The following is a 20,383-nucleotide window of genomic DNA, read 5'->3' on the forward strand; positions in this document are numbered from 1 at the left end:
TACCCGCAGTTCTGAGCCGTGCAGAGGCCCCAAAGCTTTGGCGAGGAACCGTCTGAATCAGTGTCATTCTTGGCACTTGCAAGCACCCCTTTGGTTGTTTACCAGGTAAACAACCCTCACCATTGCTGCCGGTCCAGACTCCTCCAACGCCCGGCCACAAAACACATAATAGGTGCTCAATAAACGCTGCCTGAAGGGAATCTGCTTCCCAAAGCTGCTAAGCAAAGTTTCGAGAAGCCAGCTTTCTCTCTCTTGACTCCTGAATCTCTTTCAAAATATGTCGTCAGAGTTTTCTTTGCCCAACAAGAATTCTTTTTCAAAGTCATGGAGGAGGAAAGGCGGAATCGCACAAGGGGCCACACAGGGGCCCCGGCGGCTCAAGCTGGAGGCCACCCACCCAGTCTCGGCGAGAACTTCCCAGTACGCATCCCCCATCTTTCTGCCTCCCTCCCGGGCGCTCCCACCCTCTCGCCTCGCACTTTTCCTTCCCGGAAACCCTACCGCCCCACCTTGTGCCACATCCTCCCCACCTGCGTGGGCCAGTGGCCCGCCCTCCCCACCTCCCCGTCTCGCACCGGGACCTACCTCTCCGCCCCTCGACCTGTGGCAGCTCTTCTTTACTGCAGCTGGCTTCTTAAGAAACCAGAAAAACTCATCTCTTCATCCGTCAGGGACACCCCCAGATAAAGCGGGCGAGAGGGAAGAAGGCCCCTAGCACCCCTCCGGCAAGCGGAGGGCACGATCCTCTGAGCAACCTCCCCCAAACCTCCTCCTTTCCAAGCCCCTGGACGGGATCCGAGCACAAGTCCGCCTCCCAAGTGCCCACGCTCCCAAACAAGCTAGAAGCGGATTATACCGGTACCCAACCCGGAGATGGCCCGCGGCGGGCTGGGTGCACCTGCGGGCCCCCGGCTCCCTCCTCCCGGCGCAAGGGGCGGGGCGGCCTCACGTCCCCGCCCGGCCCACCCGGCGCGGGAACCGGGCGCAGGGGAGGCGTTTCTGGAGAAGTTGAAGGGCTCACCTTCCGGGCGGCGGGCCAGCGAGGCCAGACACCGAACACCCACCTCCGGGAAGAACCCGCCGAGCCCTAACCGGGTCTCCCCGCCCTTCCGATGGGGCGGAGGGAGGCGAGAGAGGGGGGCGCGCGCGCGGGGAGGGGGGGAGCCGGGGGAGGCGCTCGCAGGCACCGGCCTCTCGCAGGGCCCGCCCGGCGGCCGCCGCCGCGCAAATTGCCGAAAGCCGAACGATCCGCGGGCCCGGACGCGCCGAGGCGGGCGCCCGGCCGGGTCCCGCTCGCCGCCCGCGCCCTCCGGGCCCCCGGGCCCCCGGCCCCCTGGGCGGCGAGGTCCCAGCCGCAGCCCCGGCTCGGGCCGCGGCGCCGCGCGGCAGGTCCCCGGCGCCGGCGTGGCTCCCACCCGCGCAGCCCCGGCCCCGGAGAGGCGCGCACCCACCTTGGGGGCGGCCCGGGCAGCTCGGCCGCCGAGCCCCGGCTTAGGCGGAGGCGGGAGGCGGCGGCATCACCTGCGGCGGGCGGCGGCGGCTCCGGGACGCGCCGGGGCGGGGGGGCGCGCGGCGCCCTGGACCCTGATCCCGCGGCCCCGCCCGCGGCTGCCACCTCGAAGCGCGGCGGAGGAGCCGGGGCACCCCGGGCGGCGGCAGCGGCGGCGACGGGAGCAGCAGCAGCACATGACTCTGTAACGGGGGGAATCAGACAAAGCGTAACATGGACTCCGGGCCCGGGCAGGCGCTGCAGCTCCGGGACCAACCGCAGCCGGCGAGCGCCGCGACTGGCTCGGCCGCAGCCAATGGGGCGGTTCCGGGCCTGCATGTGACGGCGAGCGCTCCCCCCCCACCCCCGGCCGCGCACCCGCGCCTGCCGGGGGTCCCGGCGCTTCCGCCGCGGGGCGGGCGGGTGAGCGCGGGGCCCCGGCGTCGGGCCCCGGCGGCGGCTGGACGGCGCGCAGGTGCACGCGGCGGGGAGGGGCGGCCGCCGGGGATCGGGGGCGCCCGGAGGCTCGTCTGTCAAGCGGCCACCTGGGCGAGGCGCGGTGCCCGGCCGCCAGTGCCGCCAAGGCGGGCGCGAGGCCACCTCGGGAACCTTCTGCGCCCTTCCTGGGGCTGTCTTGGCGGCTGAAAGTCTGATCGTCAGATCGGAGAAAATGCACGGAAATGGTAGGGGGCGATTTTGCTGAGAAGCCATTCCAGCGGCTTCCAACCCTACGGAGAACGTACTTATCTGGGATTTAGGGCAAACACAACTTTATCTTGGCACGGATAGCTTCCTGGCCTCATTCGTTCTGTCTCTGCTGTTAGAGACATGCTAGAGTAAGTTCTTGCTTAAGTCCGAGTCTACTCCCCGCTCCCTCCCCTCCCCCGCGGCCCCCCCCCCCCCAGTTCTTTTTTGCCAAAAATGTCCAGCAGGCAAATGAAAGGTTGTCCTACGCAAAGCGGTGTTTTCCAACCCAGTAGTTTTCTCTCTTGTTTTTGTTGTAAGATCAAAGTATATTTGCCGTCTCTCTCGTGGGTGGGGAGAAGCAGGGGTCAAGGACTAACATCTGGAGGAATGTTTGGAATTGTTGGTTTTTAACAGGACGGATGGTTCAAGCCCCGTCCTTCCGTATCTCCTTTTATCGGAATCCTCTTGTTCCTTTGAACAATGGGCCTCTCAGCTCCCTTCTACCGAAGATCTCTCCCTGTCGGGAGATGTTCATTCGACAAGAACTTAGCCTCTGAATGTTCCTCAGAAGCGTGTTGGGGAAAATTGCAGGTTCTCGAGAAGGTGTGAGTCCAGATGTAGTGAGGCAGTAAGGAGAGGGGGCTTCTGGGGATTCAGGAAAGGGTTCAGAGAGAAGGGGCTGGAACCCACCCTTGGAGAGTGAATACGTGTTCCTGGGGCACTGGAAGTAAAGCAGAGAAGCCCCGAGGAGGAGGAGGAGTATGAACCGGGGTCCAGAACACACTCAAGGGACAGCCCTAGGCTGCCTGCAAGGTGACACTGAATGTCGTGTCCTTCCAGCCTCTTGATTTCGCCCTCCGTGCCCTGTCCCCCAGGCCAGCAGCCTCTCCTATTCCACATGCCCAGCCAAGAAGGAGGTGTGTAGGCAGGAGCTGTGGGGCAGGTGATCTAATCACCGCAGGGGTTCGCCGATCTGGGAGGTTAGAGCTGTGTTAAAACGCTTAGCATCTAGTGCTGTGATATTTTGACTGAAAACACGTCACGACCACAATTAATGTGGAAGGTTTTGCTGTTTGTAAAAACACTGGTCTATGTTTTGATCTTCCCCAGGTTTTTAAACTCTGATTCTAGGTTCGAGAGGAAATGGGATTACAAGGTTGGGATAAAACTGAGCAAAGAAAAAAGTAATACTCAGAAAACAATCAAAAGTAGAGAAACAGGTACTTGTTCTTATAAATATGACTGCAAGTTGGGTAAGTCTCTTTGGAGGACAGTTTGGCCATTGGGGATAAAAATAATATTTGTGGGGGGTTTTTTGACCAGGCAATGCCACATCTGGGATTTTATGCTTTCTTTTTCTTTTTCTTTTTGTTGGCTGCACTCAGGGCATGTAGAACGTCCTGGGCCAGGGGATCGAACCCCGCACCGCAGCTGTGACCCAAGCTACTGCAGTGACAATGCTGGATCCTTAACCCATTGTGCCACAAGGGAGCTCCAGGCATTTTTACTTTGTACATATGGGTGCAAAAAGTATGTATTTCAGAAATATTTACACGATGTATAAAAATACATGCACAGGTATGTTTATTGCAGCATTGTTTGCAGTAGAGGAAACCTATAGTTGTGTAAAGGCCTCATAACAATATCCCGCTAGGGAATGGTTAAGCAAATTTCACTTATTTTATAAAAATAAGAGACCTATTGGTACTAACACAGAAGAATGTCCAAGATTTATAAGTGAAAAAGGCAAGTTGTGAAACAAAATGAATCATATGATCCCATTTTTATTTGTATATTTTGTCAAGAAGATGTGTGCTGAAGCATATATAACAAGCAGTTAACTGTGGTTATCTCTGGATGTGGGATTATTAGGGCAGTTTACTTCCTGCCACAAATTTCTGTATGTTTGGATTGTTTTACCTATTACTTTGGTAGTAAGAAACATAATAAAAAGAATTTAAGATAAAATTAATAAGGGGGGAAGGGGTGGGATGGACTGGGAGTTTGGGGTTGGCAGATGCAAACTATTACACTGAGAATGGGTAAGCAATGAGGTCCTGCTGAACAGCGCAGGGACCTGTAGCCCGTCTCTTAGGACAGACCATGATGGAGGAAAATATAGGAAAAAAAATGTATATATATATGCATTGTGCCTGGGTCCCTTTGCTGTGCAGCAGAAATTGGCACAGCTTTGTCAACCAACTGTACTTTCATTTAAAAAAATGTTAAAAATAAAATTAATAAGAGCTCTAACAGTGACAAGGAAGGAAGATCCCTCTGAGGCTCCAGGATGCAAAAAGGGTCCGCTCGCCGTTTTCCCCAAGGAAAACAAGCAGGAAGGAGGCAGCAAAGGACAATGACCGACTGGACGCTGGATTCAAAATGAGGAAATAGGACAGGCGAAGCATCCAGGGCTGCTCTAGGCGTGTCCACGGGGATGGGGCGGGGGACACAGTCAGACGTCAAGGAAGTTGTAGCCAGCAGACACTTACGGGCACTTGGTGTTCTTTGCAGAGTTATGGTCACACATCAGCAGCTGTTCTGGCAAATCTCTCACAACACCAGTAATGACAGGAGCTATAACACTGTGCTTGTGATGGGCCGGGCCCTGCTCCAAGGCCCCTAACCTGTGTTCACTCTAGTCCTCAAAGCAACCCTAGGAGGAAAGTATGATTCCTGTCCTCATACTTTAGGCAGGAAACGGAGGCCAGGGGAGATTTTAAGCAAAGCAGGGTCGTGCAGCCTTTAAGCGGCAGACCCAGGCATTTAAGCCCAGCAGCCTGGCTCCAGAGGTCCAGACCCCCGCAATGCTGTGTCTAAAAGAGCCAGGTAGGATAAAGGTCTTCGTGGTGCATCTCTTTGCTCCAAGCATTGTAATTCTACGTTGATTTGTGTTTACCTAAACTGCGGCCCTCCCTGCGCCCTCGGTAATTCTGAATGAGTGCGTGCGTGAATAATCTACGTTCCTACAGAGAGAGGGATCTGAGCTTCCTGGTGGAGGGATCGTTCGTGGGTCCTTTGCGGTCAGCTGCTGTGTGCCCCACATGTGCTAACAACGTGAATTTCAGTCATCTGCAAGCATGTTTTTGAACAGTTGTGCGGAAGTCAAACTTGATCAATTGATTCCCAAATACACCAGGGCGGCTTATGAGTAAATGAGGATGAACTCCTGGCAGAGTGGAGAGTAGCCCGGGTAACAGAGCTAAACCTGGAGACACCTGCATAACCACATGCAAGTGCACATGGAATCTATTTGCTTGCAAAGTGGCCGCCGAGGAGCTGCAGGATTTCCAGTTATTTGAGCCCTTCTCTTTCTTTCCCTCTCTCTTGGTTTCTGAAATGCGGACAAAAGCACGTATCTCTCCAGATATTGTGTGGCCAAGGATTCAATCGCCTATGGAAAGAGCTGAGCCAATTGCCTAGGAGGTAGGTATCACTCAGTAACTGTTACCTACTATCAGTGGGTCTGCAGATTCTAAGTGTAAGCAGATTTCTTTGTCTCTGGTGACTATAAACACGACACCTGACACAGTCTGCAACACCTGGGCGCTCCTACACATCTAAGGCTTGGAGATGACACAGCTGGGGCTCAGCCCCCCACCCTGGCTACGAAAAGCCGCAGGCAAAGCCGAGTCTTATCTTGTTTCTCCTGTGCTAGCTCCCACCTCCCTCTTCTTCCTCTTTCCTTGGGTTGGTTAAAGCCATCGCGTGTCTTGGACCTATTTAAACTCTTGGCCTTGGAGGCAGGAAGAAAACGGTCTCCCTTCTTCACAGCTGAGGAAACTGAAGTGCTGGAAACGAGACCAGAAACCCACAGAGCGGAGGGTGGAGAACAGGGGGCAGAATGAGAACTAGGGTGGGGGCACTCGCCACAAGTCCCGATGTAACATGAGGTCCAAACGGGAGGGGAAGTGGCCAGATGGCTATGGTGAGAAGTCATGTGGTGAAACAGAAACTAGAGGAACGAAGGGGATGTGTCTTTGTCAACCACCATGAGGAGAAAGAACAGGACTTGTATCTTCTAGAATGGACTCAGAGAAAGACCCGATTAGAGTGGCCTAGCTGGTAAAGCCAGGCCTTCTTTTTCTTTTTTCTTTCATTGTTCTCCCCGCCCCCCCACCCGCCTTTGCTTTTTAGGGCCACACCTGCCACATATGGAGGGTCCCAGGCTAGGGGTCCAATCAGAGCTGTAGCCGCCGGCCTACACCACAGCCACAGCAACGCAGGATCCGAGCCGCGTCTGCGACCTACACCACAGCTCACAGCAATGCTGGATCCTTCACCCACTGAGCGAGGCCAGGGTGACCCACATCCTCTTGGACCCTAGTCTGGTTCATAACCCGCTGAGCCACAGCAGGAACTTGCAAGAGCTTGCTTAATTGGTAGCCCCGGACTAGGTATTCCCTTCACTGAGAAAATGTCTTTAAAAGCAAATTCAGGAGTTCCTGTCGTGGCGCAGTGGTTAACGAATCCGACTAGGAACCATGAGGTTGCGGGTTCGGTCCCTGCCCTTGCTCAGTGGGTTAACGATCCGGCGTTGCCGTGAGTTGTGGTGAAGGTGGCAGACGTGGCTCGGATCCCGCGTTGCTGTGGCTCTGGCGTAGGCCGGTGGCTACAGCTCCGATTGGACCCCTAGCCTGGGAACCTCCATATGCCGCGGGAGCGGCCCAAGAAATAGCAACAACAACAACAACAACAAGACAAAAAAAAAAAGCAAATTCAACCATTGAAAATCTATCCCCATATCCTCTGCCTTCCGCCTGCTGCCACTAGGGATCAGCTTATCCGTGTTGTTATTGAAAGCCTGTCCCTTCACTGTTGCACCAGATCTCCTCCAATCTCGAGTGACAGCTCTCGCCCTTGACCCCCGTCTCCTCGGTCCCTGATTTTCCCCTCTCGACGTCATCACCATTTTAAAAAATAGTATTTCTTCCATCATTATAGGACTACAATTTTTCTTGACCCCACTTTTCCCACTCACTTCTTCTGTCTCCCTTGCATCTAAACATTTCAAAAGAATTGCGTAGACTTCTTGCCTCCAATTCATTTCTTTCCATTCTCTCTTCAACTCAGTCTAATCAGGATTTTACTCCCATCGCATCACTGAAATTGACCTTGCCAAGGACACGGACAACTTTCATTTTGCTAAATACAGTGATCAATTCTGGGTTCTCAGTTGCCCTCTCAGCAGCACCGGACACCACTGACTGCTCCCTCCTCTTTGGTAAAAGCCACCTTCTCCTTCCTTCCAAGACACCGCACTTCTTCCCTCCAAGGAGCTCCTCCAGAGCTTAGAATTCCCTGTGCCAGCAACTCCACCACATTCACTCCTCCAGCATCGCTCCTTCCCGAGCGCCACTCTGCATTTCTAAGTGCTTACGTGGTTGATCCCTAGACCGCTGGTAGATACCGCAAGATGCACGACGAAACCAAACTCTGATTCCCCCCAAACCTGGGCGGCACGCACAGCTTTCCCACGCTTGTCAGGTCCATCTTTCCTCTGGCTTGGGCTTGAAGCACTGGAGCCATCTCGGACTCCTCTGACTCTCCAAACCTACGCTGAAACCGTAGGAAGTCCTGCTGGCTGCAGCTTGTAAACACACACCCCCAAAGCTACATCTTGATTTCCTGCACCACCGGGTTAACTCGTGAACCAGTTCCCTGCACCACCATCTCCCCTGGGTTAACTCACTTGACCAGCCTCTGCGCTTCTAGTCTTGCTCCATCCCTCCCTTTGGTCTGTTCTCCACCACAGCCAGACTCATCCCTTTCTTTCCTTTTTTGGCCTCTCCGAGGCATAGGGAGTTCCCAGGCCAAGGGGGGGATCTGAGCCTCAGGTGCAACCTATGCTGCAGCTGCCGCTGCACCAGATCCTTTCACCCACGCTGCTGGGTCAGGGGTGGAATCTGCAGCCTGGGGCTGCAGAGATGCCACCGACCCTGGAGCACTACCGTGGGAACTCCCAGAATAATCCTTCTAACATGCAAGTCTACCGTGAGCTCCTGCTGTGCAGCACAGGGGACTATATCCAGTCCCTTGGGATAGAACAAGATGGAAGAGAGCATGAAAAAAAAAAAAATATATATATATATATGTATATATATATCTGTGTCACTACGCTGTACAGCAGAAGCTGACACAACACTGTAAATCAACTATAATTTAATAAAAACAAAATGCAATTTTAAAAAAGAAAGTCATCCGAACAAAACCAGAACAAAAAAACAAAACCATGTAAGTCTAGCCCTCTCAGTCCTTTGCCTGAAGCTTGTGATAGCTCCCGATTTTACTCAGAGGAGAGCCCAGATCCTTGGGGTGGTTTGCAAGAGTCTTACCCGATCTGCATCCCCTCAACACAGCCTTTTACGGCTTTTGCTTCATTATTTTCCTCTGACCACTTATCATTTACTTATTTCATATGTGGTTAGTATCCACCTCTCCCTGCTATAATATAACTCCTCAGAGACAGAAACGTTTATGTCTTGCTCACAGGTATTTAGAATAATGACTGGCATATAATAGGCACTAAATAATTATGTTTTAATGAAAGACATGAATTTACCCCAGATTTCTAATCAATATAAATGCAGGAAAAATTTTCCCGGGAAGAGGTTTTTACATATCATGCTGTTCGCTAAGTATCTGCTAATTGAGAAAAGGCATATTCATATTCAGTCTCCAAGTCCAGGCCTTTTACTAAATTAGCGTCTGGCAGTTTGTGTGGCAAAAGAAGAAACAGTGGAAAGTGTTACCTTTTAGTCAGTCTTCTAGCAATCAGGAAAAGGAAACCAAGCTGGTCCGAGTTAACAAAAAAGGCAAAATCGTAATTCCAAAGTCCTAAATTATATTCTTCCAAGGAAAATATTTAAGCAAAGTAACACAGTAGTGAAAGGAATAAGTTAGAGAAGATTACACATTCACTTCCTGGTAACATATTACTTTAAAACTGTCCTGTTGTGCAGTTAAAGTGGTGACGTAGTCTAACCTGCTAAGGGAAGGGTTTTTTTTGTTTTGTTTTGTTTTTTGTCTTTTTGCCTTTTCTAAGGCCACTCCCGAGGCATATGCAGCTTCCCAGGCTAGGGGTCGAATCGGAGCTGCAGCCACCGGCCTACACCAGAGCCACAGCAACGTGGGATCCGAGCCATGTCAGCAACCTACACCACAGCTCACAGCAACACCGGACCCTTAACTCACTGAGCAAGGCCAGGATCAAACCCGCAACCTCATGGTTCCTAGTCGGATTCTTTAACCACTGCGCCACGACGGGAACTCCAAGGAAAGGTTTAAGTGAAATAAAAGAGCATAGCTGTGACATCGAATAGCAAGTGGGGATCCTCTTTATAGTTGTGGCAACTGACAGTTGAAATGACACAAAAATCCTGAGAAAAAGCACTTAAGAAGGAATTGGGCAATACTTTAAATCAAAAGAGAACAGCACCGGCTCCCAAAGCAAACGGATTTGTATGGTCATTTGAAAAGAGGAAAAGGATTGACGCGTCCAAATGGTGAGCTGAGTGTTTCAAAATCCCCACGGAACTCTCTCCGCTGGGATGGCTCCTGAGAGCTCTGTCTGGGGGAAGAGAAGCCCAGCCAGAAACCTGACATGTCAGGGTGAGGCTGAGCAGGGCTTGGGCTGAACAGAGGAATGGGAGGCCAGGAAGGGAAGCCAGCCTGCGAGCTTCCCTTACCCAGGGGTGAAATGCTAGCCTTCTGGCTTTGCACGCTGATGGCGTCTGATCACCGGAACCTCACCTGACCGCTCTCCAAAACTGCGTGGCCGCAGAATGCCTGGAAAACCATGCTGAGGATGCAGAGGTAATCGCGGAACTCCAAGTCCCCTTTGTCCCAGGGCCACCTGTGCTCCTGGCAGAGGGGCGTGTCGGGGAGGGAACCGTCCCAGCTCCTGCGCCTGATGGCTCTCCAAGTCAGAGCCCTTGCTCGGCCCAGGCAGGGCACCTGAGCCAAAGGGGAGCTAAGCCTCCAGTCCAGATCTTTTTTTTTTTTTTTTTTTTTTTTTGGCCACACCCGCAGCATGAAGAAGTTCCTGGCTGGGAATCAAACCCGCCCCACAGCAGTGACCAGAGCCACAGCAGTGGCAATGCTGGATCCTTAACCAGCTAAGCCACCAGGGAACTCCTTTTTTTTTTTTTTTTGGTAGAATCTAAATCTAAATCTGATGCCTGAGACTAAGTGACCAGGGACTCTGCATTTCTGAAACTCCCTGATCTCCCCCAGATATGCTAGTTAATAGAGCGTTCTTCCTGCCCCTTCTCTCACTGATATTTGCCTCACTTCCTAAAATTCCTCCTCTTTTCTCTCTTTCTCACGCAGAGTTTTGTGAGAAACTGGGTCCATCCCCCTTGTCTCTTTGTCTGATATTTGGGTGACAACCTGCAGTGACCCAAAGCCTGCAGAGGTGTTGTAACTGCAGAGGGTTTAAAAACTTTCTAAAATTAGTTGCCGATTTTGAATAACCGGGAGAGGTCACATAAATCTCCACACTTCCTGCGCCTTTAGCAGCCAGCACATCTGGCGACCCCCCCCCACCTTCACCTGACACCCCTCCAGCCCCTGAGTCTATCCAGGCGAGTGGTCCTGTCTGCTTTTCCTTGAACTCTTCTACCCAAGTGTTTCTCTCCATCCCCTCTCCACTCCCTGCCCCCTCTACCGACTCACCCTGGAATGAGGGTGGTGGTCTCCAGCCGAGACCCTCAGATAAGCAAAGCTCATGGCCCCAAAGTAGAGCTTCCGATGCCACGGCTGGTCTCAGACTTAGAGTGGTTTCCTGTGCATTAGCTGTCAACCCCTGGGTCTGAGGCTCATGGTCCATCCTTGTGCCAGCTGTGGTCTTATTGCCCGCATCTGGTCTTCTCCGTGGGAGATTTATCCTTTCCCCAACAGGGACCTCGAGCTTGGCCACGTGACTCGCTTTGCCAATGAAACGTGAGTGAAAGGGACATGACCGCTTCCCAGGAAGAGCTTTAAGGGCCATTGTGGGTTCTCACCATCTCCCTCTTCCCGGAGAATGTCCGTGTGCCAGAGTGGAGCTGCTCCTTCAGCCTGGATCTTGGCCTGAAGATGTGGAGCAGAGCCACAGGCTGCACGGGGGCTGATTCCGGGGCAAGGCCACACGGAGGTAGAGGAGGAGTCGGTGTATGCGCCATGCTCACGTAACCTGAGCAAGAAATCAGCCCCTGCTGTAGCCACGGAGGGTCTGAGGTTGTTTATCATCGGGTAGCCAGAGAAAGCAAACGGTCCAGCTTCCGTGAGCGGGTCTGTCTCCTTGACCCCTCTGCTGCTTTCCCAGGGCTCCTGCTGGGGTCACGGCAGCCATAGCTTTTCTAGTCCTCACTGAGTTAGAGGCACTTAGCATGAATTTATCATTTTCCTGGTATCAACTTAGTCCCAAAAGATGTGCTCAGGGTAGAGATGGCTGGCTCTGCCCACGTTGTCTAGGGTAAGAAAACAGGGACTCTGGAGCCTTGCAGATGAGCTGTGAGTACACACACTGGAACAGTCATACAATCTGATCCTTAATACCAAGTGACCGGTGCACTAATTAAACAGCTCTTAAATGTCCTGCCATTCAAGATGATACGTTCAAGGAATTGCAAGCCGCAGACACCTCAGCTTCTTCCTTAGAGATAGAGAAATAAAGTGACCAGTGACTGGCTCCAGGTGAGATGGTTCTGGAGCTCTCGATGCTGCCGTGGTGGCAGTTTTGCACCCTGTGGGGTCCTTCATGTGGATGGCCGCCTTGGCAGTGGCTACCCCAAAGTGTGAGCCAGTCCCGGGATGAAATCGTCAGAAGACTGATCCAAAGTTCCTGTCTTATAAAGAATCGGTTTCCTTCAGGAGTTCCTGTGTGGCTCAGTGGGTTAAGTATCTGGTATTGTCACCGCAGACATTATCCTGCTCGCTGCTGTGGCACAGGCTAGGTCCCCAGCCTGGAAAATTCTGCATGCTGTGGGTATAGCCAAAAGAAAAAAAGGAGTTCCCATCATGGCTCAGAGGTAACGAATCTGATTAGTATTGATGAGGATGCAGGTTCGATCCCTGGCCTCACTCAGTGGGTTAAGGATCTGGCATTGCCGTGAGCTGTGGTGTAGGTTGCAGATGTGGCTTGGATCCTTCATTGCTATGGCTATGGTGTAGGCCGGCCGGTGGCTACAGCTCCAATTCTTCCGAGCCTTTTTTTTTGGTTCTAACCACCTGCCAACCTTTCCTGTTAACCCTTCTGAATCAGACCCAGTCATGCCTTTCTCATGAAGCCTTCCAGTCTCCAGGCTACCTGGGGAGATGGTGGGCAAGGGCCCAGGGGGACAAACCATAGCAGCATGGCGCCAGGTACCTGGGTCATGAGTGGTTTTGCCCTAAGCCACACAAATCCAACTAGGAACCTTGAGGTTGAGGGTTCGATCCCTGGCCTTGCTCAGTGGGTTAAGGATTCAGCATTGCTGTGAGCTATGGTATAGGTTGCAGACATGGCTCGGATCTGGCGTTGCTGTGGCTGTGGTATAGGCCAGCAGCTACAGGTCTGATTAGACTCCTAGCCTGGGAACCTCCATAGGCCGCAGGTATGGCCCTAAAAAGCCAAAAAAAAAAAAAAAAAAAAAAAAAAAAAGCCAAGGACACAAAATGGGGCATCAGAGAGCCAACAGTGGCGTTAAGCGGTAGACAGCAAGCAGGACCATTGGCCAAAGGGGCTAAAAGAAAAGGGAGAGCCAGTGTGGGCTGAGGATTAGCAGTGGAGATGCCACGTCTGCAAATACCAGGTTTGAGGGGGAACCTCTCTGTGTGGGGCCCAGAGGGTGTGGCCTCCTTCTAGAATCTTCCACAACCACTCTCCTCCTCAGAGGAAGCCCTCTAGTGCCATGGAAAGGGTGAACACTGGCCGCTGGGCACCCTTCCCCCCCAGGCCTACTCTGGCTCATGGGTGAGAGTTCTGAGGTCCTGCCTGGGAGGGCACCCCTGGGGGTCATCCTGAGCCTGGGCAGCTGCCAGGATGGAGAAGCGAAGTCACAGGCTAGGAGCTGGTAAGGGGGTCTGGGCTGGAGTTGCAGAGACCACGAGGGCAAGGCAGGAAGCAGGGTGGGGCTGGGGAGAGGAGAAGGGGCCGCACTGTTCAGAACATAAGCAGAGTCCGAACCAGATGTGAATAGAGAGTGTGATGGCTTCTTCATCCCCACTCGACCCTGTGCCACAAGACAGGGGACCCGATCTCTTCTACACCTAAGTTCGAGTCCTTGAATAAAACCAATACACAATTTCTCTTTATACAGTGAAAAATGCATGCAGTGAAAAATGTGGCTTTACTCATTGGCCTCCCTGGCAAACACGTAGGTAAAGCCTCAGCCAATTGCTCTGAGTTTTAAAAACTTCTCAAGAGTCTAAACTCAAGATTCTTTGCCTTTTTCATTATGAGCACTAGACTTGAGTGGCAATCCAAAGAACTACTCGAACCATGTTGTCTGCTTTTGATTAATTAATTGCTGTTGTATATACATCATGAATAAATACATTCATTTTGACCACGAAAAAATTCTTTGAGTAATAAAGGTGATTCCTTTTAATCTCCAAATTCTCCTTTATTTTTCAGCATCCCCCAAATCTTGTCATTTTACCCAAGACAGTCTAACAGCACTTTATCCAGCCCTGAGTAGGCACGTCTACCTTCTGAGATATCCTGGAATGCTTGCAATAACATGGATCCTGCAGGCTGGTACCTCCTAACAATAGCACGGTTCAGGGAGAGTGGGCTTTTGATCCAGGGAGGACCTTTTTCCTCTGCTGAAGTCCGGTATCGCCCTCCACACACCAGTATAAGTTACAGAGAATTTATGTGTCTCCAACTGCATGCAGAAACTTCTGGCCAGAGAGCACTTCTGTGATGGCCAATCCCCAGCTAAGAACGCAGGGGCCGTGACCGGGAAGGTCATCCATGGACTTTGGAGCAGCCGCACAGCCAGGTGTGAGCATCCAGCAGACGGGGGCTGGGCTTTCATGCTTGAAAAAGCCTCTGTGACACTTTAACTCGAAAGTCCAGAGAGCAAATGGCTGTGTCCTGACGGCTCTGACCCTGCTGGGGACAGCATGCTCATTCGTGAGTTGGACCTCTTGCCCTGCAGAACAGCTGAGAACATTCTCCCAGAGTCAGCTTGGACCCAGGCAGAACCTTGGGTTTGTGTGGATGGGTGGCTGAGATGTTTATCGCCATACTGTCTTTTGGTTTCGTTTTTAGTGAAAATGTGGTTGATTTACAAGGCACTGTTAACGTCCACTGTACAGCCAAGCGATTCAGTTATATATATTCTTGTTCATACTCTTTTCCTATAGTTTATCACAGGATATGGAATATACGGCTCCCCACGCTATACAGTGAGACCTTGCCGTTTATCCTACATGCCTACTAGTTTGTATCTTATTGCCATCGTACTGGATGCTCTGCATGAACACTTGAGCTCTTTTTAAATTTGTTTTTTGTTGTTTTAGTGGTTGCTCTTGTGGTTGGTGGTGGGGGTGGGGGTGGTGTGCGGGTGTGTGTTAATTTCACCCGGTAATGAACGAGGATTTGAAGTCCCACGGTTTCCTCTCCTTCATGCTGCGGGCTGGTCAGAAGCACAGACGCGCGCAGGCCAGAGGTGCCAAAAGCAGCTTCTAGAGGCCCGGCCAGGACTTCCATCCCACAGCAGCTCTCCCCTCCTGCCGGCCGCCTGCCCCCTGCAACCCTGAGTTGTCTCCTCGCCTAAATCTCCTCTTCGTTCACATTCAGGATGAACCCTGGCTGGCAGATTCCTGATGTTGTGTGGAGGCTGCTGTCCAAAAATAAACCCTTGTGTGGAGGAGGGGAGAGACGTTTGACGAGCGCACCAGCCAGCCTCCGTGTTCAGTGGCGCTTACTGGTTCATGTCTGCAAATTTTCTCTTCCGATAAAAAGCTAAATGGGGCTCCTTAAGTTCCCCCGGTGTAATTTTTTTTAAAAAAAAGAAAGGACAAGTTAAAAATAGCCTAAGAACAAATCTTCGAGGCAATGAAAGCTTCGGTCGTTAGGAAGCCCTGGTGATAAAGGCCAGGGAGGGTTTTCACACTTGAAATTCAAAATCTGCAGGACCAGAGGAAAAGACTTGTGGCTGCCCGATGGGAGGGGGAGGGAGTGGGAGGGATCGGGAGCTTGGGCTTCTCAGACAGACACAACTTAGAATAGATGTACAAGGAGATCCTGCTGAGTAGCCTTGAGAACTTTGTCTAGATACTCAAGTTGCAACAGAAGAAAGGGTGGGGGAAAAATGTAATTGTAATGTATACATGTAAGGATAACTTGATCCCCTTGCTGTACAGTGGGAAAATTTTTAAAAATTAAAAAAAAAAAATCTGCAGGACCGCACCCACCCCCCTCCCCGTCCCTGTCCCCCTGCCCCCCCCCCCCCCAGCACACTGCCCGGGAGGGGAAGGCTGGAGGGCGGGGTGAGAGAGGCCCTGCGGGTAGGGCACGGCTGTCAAGATAGACTCTCACTCAGATTCAACTCAGTTTTGCTTTTATCCAGCGCCGAGGAACATCCAGGCCTCCAAACAGCAGTAATAAAACTTCCGGACTCAGGTCTGCCGAGGAGGTCCGGGTCCTGGTCCAATTCCATGAGAGAGCCGGGCCTGGAAAATCTGAAGGACGCCCCGTTTGGAGGTGCCAGCCCTTTGGAGGGGCGAGCTGCCCTGCCTCCCGCAGGGCTGAGGCCCAGCCTTGTGCTGTGGGCAGAAGAGCAGCCAGGTATCCGGCGCGTGACGACAGGGGGCGAGGGGTTTTCGTCCCTGTCCCTCGCTAAGGCGCCCCAGGAGCTAAGTGGGGAGGCTTCCAGGAGCAGCGGCTTATGTTCCGACACCTCCCTGCCCAGGTTCTCCTGCCGGGGAGAGGCGAGGAGAGGGGCGCTCCGTGGGGCCTGCGTGGGCAGCTTCGGGCCCCCGCGGGGCGCGGGAGGCGGAGCCAGCACCCCCTGTGGCCACGCCCCCGCCACGCCCCCTCCTCCAGGACTGAGGGAGTCAGCGGTTCCTCTGGATTCACGCCCTCGGGAACTTTCCTGCTTCTCCCCGCCTCCTGGAGGGACCAGCAGGGACGTGAGGGGTGGCCAAGAATGGCTCCTTCCGCCGGGGAGGGAAGCGCTCCAGCCTCTTCCAAGGTTAGGTCCCCGCCCAGCTCGAGGGCAGGCGGGCGGAGGCGGCAGAGCCTGAAAGGCTTATCCCGCGCTGACCTCCGGGGCTCGGCCTCCGGCCCCCGCCCTCCCCACCGGGGGCACTGCCGAGGTGTCACCTGTGTGGCAGGTGGGTAAGGCCGAGACCCAGATGGCGGAGGCAGAGGCAGGCGCTTGGTGACGCGCGCTAGGGAGAGGCCTGCTCCGGATTGGGACCCCCGACGGGGTGGCCCTAAGATGCTGGGGCTCCCCAAGGATGGGCTTGAGGGGGTGGCTCCTGAGTCTGGGGGCGGAGCGCAGGAGGAGCCGCAGCATCCGAGGCGGATGGGCTCCTTTCCTGCCTCCAGTTGCGGCTGTGGACTCTGGAACCCAGGCCTCCTCCCCTACCTGCTGAACTGCCCACATAGTGACTCACTCCAGGGGCAGTAAAATCCTGACGCCCTTTTTTTCCTTCCCCTGAAAAAATACTTTATTGAAGTATAGTGGATTTACAGTGTCGTGTTCATTTCTCTGTCCAGCAGAGTGACACCGTGTATTCACACATACATACACATACAGATTCTTTTTCGTATTTTTTTTCCATTTCCATTGCGGTTTATCACGGGATATTGAATATAGTTCCCTGTGCTACCCAGGAGGGCCTCGTTTTTCCATCCTATATTTAGTAGTTTGCATCTGCTAATCTCAAACTCCCAATCCACCCCTCCTCCGCCCTCCCTCCCCCTTGGCAAGTCTCTTCTCTGCATCTGTGAGACTGTTTGTGTCTCACAGATAAGTTTGTTTGTGTCGTATTATATTATGGCTGCACCCACAGCATATGCAAGTTCCCAAACTGAGGACTGAATCTGAGTCACACCTTTGACCTACACCACAGCTGTGGCAATGATGGGATATTTAATCCACTGCTCTGGACCAGGGATTGAACCCGTGCCTCTGCAGTGATGCAAGCCCCTACAGTCAGATTCCTAAGCCACTGCACCCTGGTGGGAATTCCTGTCATATTTTATCTTCCACATATAAGTGATATTATATAATATTTGTCTTTCTCTCTCTGACTTACTTTACTTAGTGTGAGAATCTCTAGGTCCGTTCATGTTGCTGCAAATGGCATTATTTCATTCTTTTTTCTGACCAAGTAGTATTCCATTGCATGTGTGATATCTTCTGTGTCCATTCATCTGTCATCTGTCATGGACGTTTATGTTGTTTCCATATCTGGGCCCAGACTTCTGAGTGTAATAAGAATATTCGAGGCCTTTTGTGATCGGGTTTTTGTCTTCCAGGAACCACCGAGGTCTTGTACCTACAGTATCTCAGTTATTCATCAGCCATGATGAAATTCTGGGTGTACCACTTGTTATCAAGTATCACTTTAGGCAAATTAACCTCTCTGAGCCAGTTTTTTCAAGTAGCAAAATGTGAATGATGAAAGTACTTAGATAATTAAATAAGTTAATGCATGAAAAGAGCTTAGCAGAGAGCCTGGCGCAGTGCTCAGAAGTGTTAACCATTGCTGGTACATGCCAGCAGTGTCATTATTATCGTCAGACCTACCTTATACATGCAGCCAAGGCTCTCCAACCTGGGTTCCCTGGACTTCGCCCAAGTTTGGCTTTTCCCTCTGTTACACCTCATCGCTTCTAAGACGCCTCTTACACTATGTGACAATGATAAGACTCAGAGTCACTCAACTCTCCTGAGAGTGGAATAGTGTCATTTCTTGTTCCCTATTAATAGTTAAACATACTGACATATAGATCACAAGATGGTTTCACTTGAAATATCACACCTGCAAATTCAGGGGCTGCGACTTACACATTTTTGCTTCCCCCGTGTCTCGCAGAGTGCCTGTCACATCGAAGGCACCTACTACATATGTATTGGGTTGAACTGACTTGGATCCACAGGGAGAATGAAGCTGGTGCTGTGACAAGGGATTCACGGCCGGCTTGGCCATCCTCTGGGCGCCCCATTTGGCCTCAAGGTCATTGTCTCCATACTTCCTAGCCCGTTATGAATTAAGGGTTTTTTGTTTGTTTGTTTGTTTTTGTTTTTTTGCTTTGCTTTCTAGGGCCACAACCACAGCATATGGAGGTTCCCAGGCTTGGGGTCAAATCAGAGCTATAGCTGCCGGCCTACACCACAGCCACAGCAACACAGGATCCAAGCTGCGTCTGCCACCTACACCACAGCTCACAGCAACGCTGGATCCTTAACCCACTGAGCAAGGCCAGGGATTGAACCTGTGTCCTCATGGATGCTAGTCAGATTCGTTAACTGCTGAGCCACGGTGGGAACTCCGAATTAAGGTGTTTGTTAAAAAGATTTCTTCTCCTGTTTCTTTCTTCTTAGTCTTTTTTTTTTCAGTTTATTTATTCACTGATTCTACAAACAATCATAACTTAATAGTAATAAGAGCCTAGTATGCATAAGTCTCTCTGCCTGGTGCTAAGACATAACAAACAAGAAAACCAAAGTTCCTGCCCTCACAAAGGGTACAGCCAGTATCCAGTAGGTGAGGTTGGAATAAAGCCATAAGGAAATACAGGATGACGTGTGCATGAGACAGAAGGCTGTGTGTCCCCTGTCTCGTGCTCTGGCAGGAGAGGTGTGGGCTGCCATGGGTACGTGTGGCAGGAGCGCCTCACCTGGACTGGCCCTCAGCTCACGAGGAGTCATGAAGGGGAGTGGGAGCTGCACAGGTCAGGGGTGGAAGAAGGAAGGTGAGTTTGGGGCAGACAGAATGCTAGGAAGCTGCTAACCCAACAGGGACCTAATGACTACGAAAGGGGGGAATAGAACTTGTACTCTTGGAGAAACAGAAGGTACAGAAATTCGACAACCACGGAGCTCCCCGTTGCGACTCACTGGGTTAAGAACCCAATGTCGTCTCTGCGAGGATGTGGGTTCCATCCCAGGCCTCACTCAGTGGGTTAAGGATCCAGCGTTGCTGTGGCTGTGGGGTAGGATGGCAGCTGCAGCTCCGATTTGACCCCTAGCCCGGGAACGTCCATGTGCTACAGGTGCAACCCTAAAAAAAAAGAAATTCGATAACCTGAGACAGTATCTAAAGTAATAGCAACAAATGGCAAATCACATCAGATGTTGAATGTATGAGTGTGAATCCATCCGGAAGAATGGAGTAAGATGTATTTTGGCAAAGTGGTATTCACAGACTACATGCATCAGAGTCACCTGGGATGCTTGTTAAATAGGCGAGGACATTATCTCAGACCTTGAGAACCGCAGTGTCTAAGGTCGGGGCGGAGCCCCTGCAAGTTCAGCAAGCAGCACTGTGCCAGGTAGGGTTTGAGAATGACTGTGAACCAGTATTTGCTGAGCACCTTCTAAGCCTCAACAAGCCCCAACAGTCAGGATCAGAGGAGCGATCCAGGGCCCAGAGACCCTGGGGAGCGAAGGCACTGTGGCCTCAGAGGTGGAGAAAGCGAAGGAGGATGTTTCCAGTAGGAGAGGCTGGAATTAAGTCCCTAGGGCGTCCAAAAAGATGTGTGCATGGGACAGAAGAAAACATTGGACTGGCTGGAGTGGAAGGGCAAGATTGTGGAAAAACAAAGATTTAGCTAACCAGTCTCTAAGGAACCCTGCACATGAAACGCATTTAATTAGACAATAGATCATCATTAGTCTTCAGCAGGAAACGCTCTAGTGCAGTGGGAATGCTGTTGCAAGGATGTTAATAGAAAAACACTTTGGGAGTTCCCATCGTGTCGCAGTGGTTAACGAGTCCAACTGGGAACCATGGGGTTGCGGGTTCGATCCCTGGCCTTGCTCAGTGGGTTAACGATCCGGCGTTGCTGTGAGCTGTGGTGTAGGTTGCAGACGTGGCTCGTATCCCGCGTTGCTGTGGCTCTGGTGTAGGCTGGCAGCTGCAGCTCCGATTCGACCCCTAGCCTGGGAACCTCCATATGCCGCAGGAGCAGCCCTAGAAATGGCAAAAAGACAAAAAAGAAAAAGAAAAAAAGAAAAACACTTTGCACTTATGACTTCGGACATCTCACTCACTTTC

General features: G+C 52.1%; 1 protein-coding gene across 10 annotated transcripts in view; it reads right to left on the bottom strand.

The window, feature by feature from the left end:
- Positions 1 to 8,993, bottom strand: part of LRRC8D (leucine rich repeat containing 8 VRAC subunit D) — a 115,958-nt gene extending 106,965 nt beyond the window's left edge. For 3 of the 10 annotated variants that reach the window (XM_021090297.2, XM_085024112.1, XM_005663699.4), the window contains exon 1: positions 8,929 to 8,993. The gene's annotated coding sequence lies outside the window, so the exon portion shown is untranslated. Of the gene's footprint in view, positions 1 to 585; positions 923 to 1,021; positions 1,212 to 1,451; positions 1,733 to 8,928 lie in introns of those variants that run through there. The other 7 variants (XM_005663697.4, XM_085024111.1, XM_085024109.1 and 4 more) reach the window with 4 other exon arrangements.
- Positions 8,994 to 20,383: the final 11,390 nt, after the last annotated feature.

This window comes from Sus scrofa, chromosome 4 (assembly GCF_054392235.1).
Source record: "Sus scrofa isolate SSC_HxYL_T2T_F1_AM1 chromosome 4, Sscrofa_HxYL_maternal_Yorkshire_Landrace_v2.0, whole genome shotgun sequence".
In the NCBI taxonomy this organism is placed as follows: Eukaryota; Metazoa; Chordata; class Mammalia; order Artiodactyla; family Suidae; genus Sus; species Sus scrofa.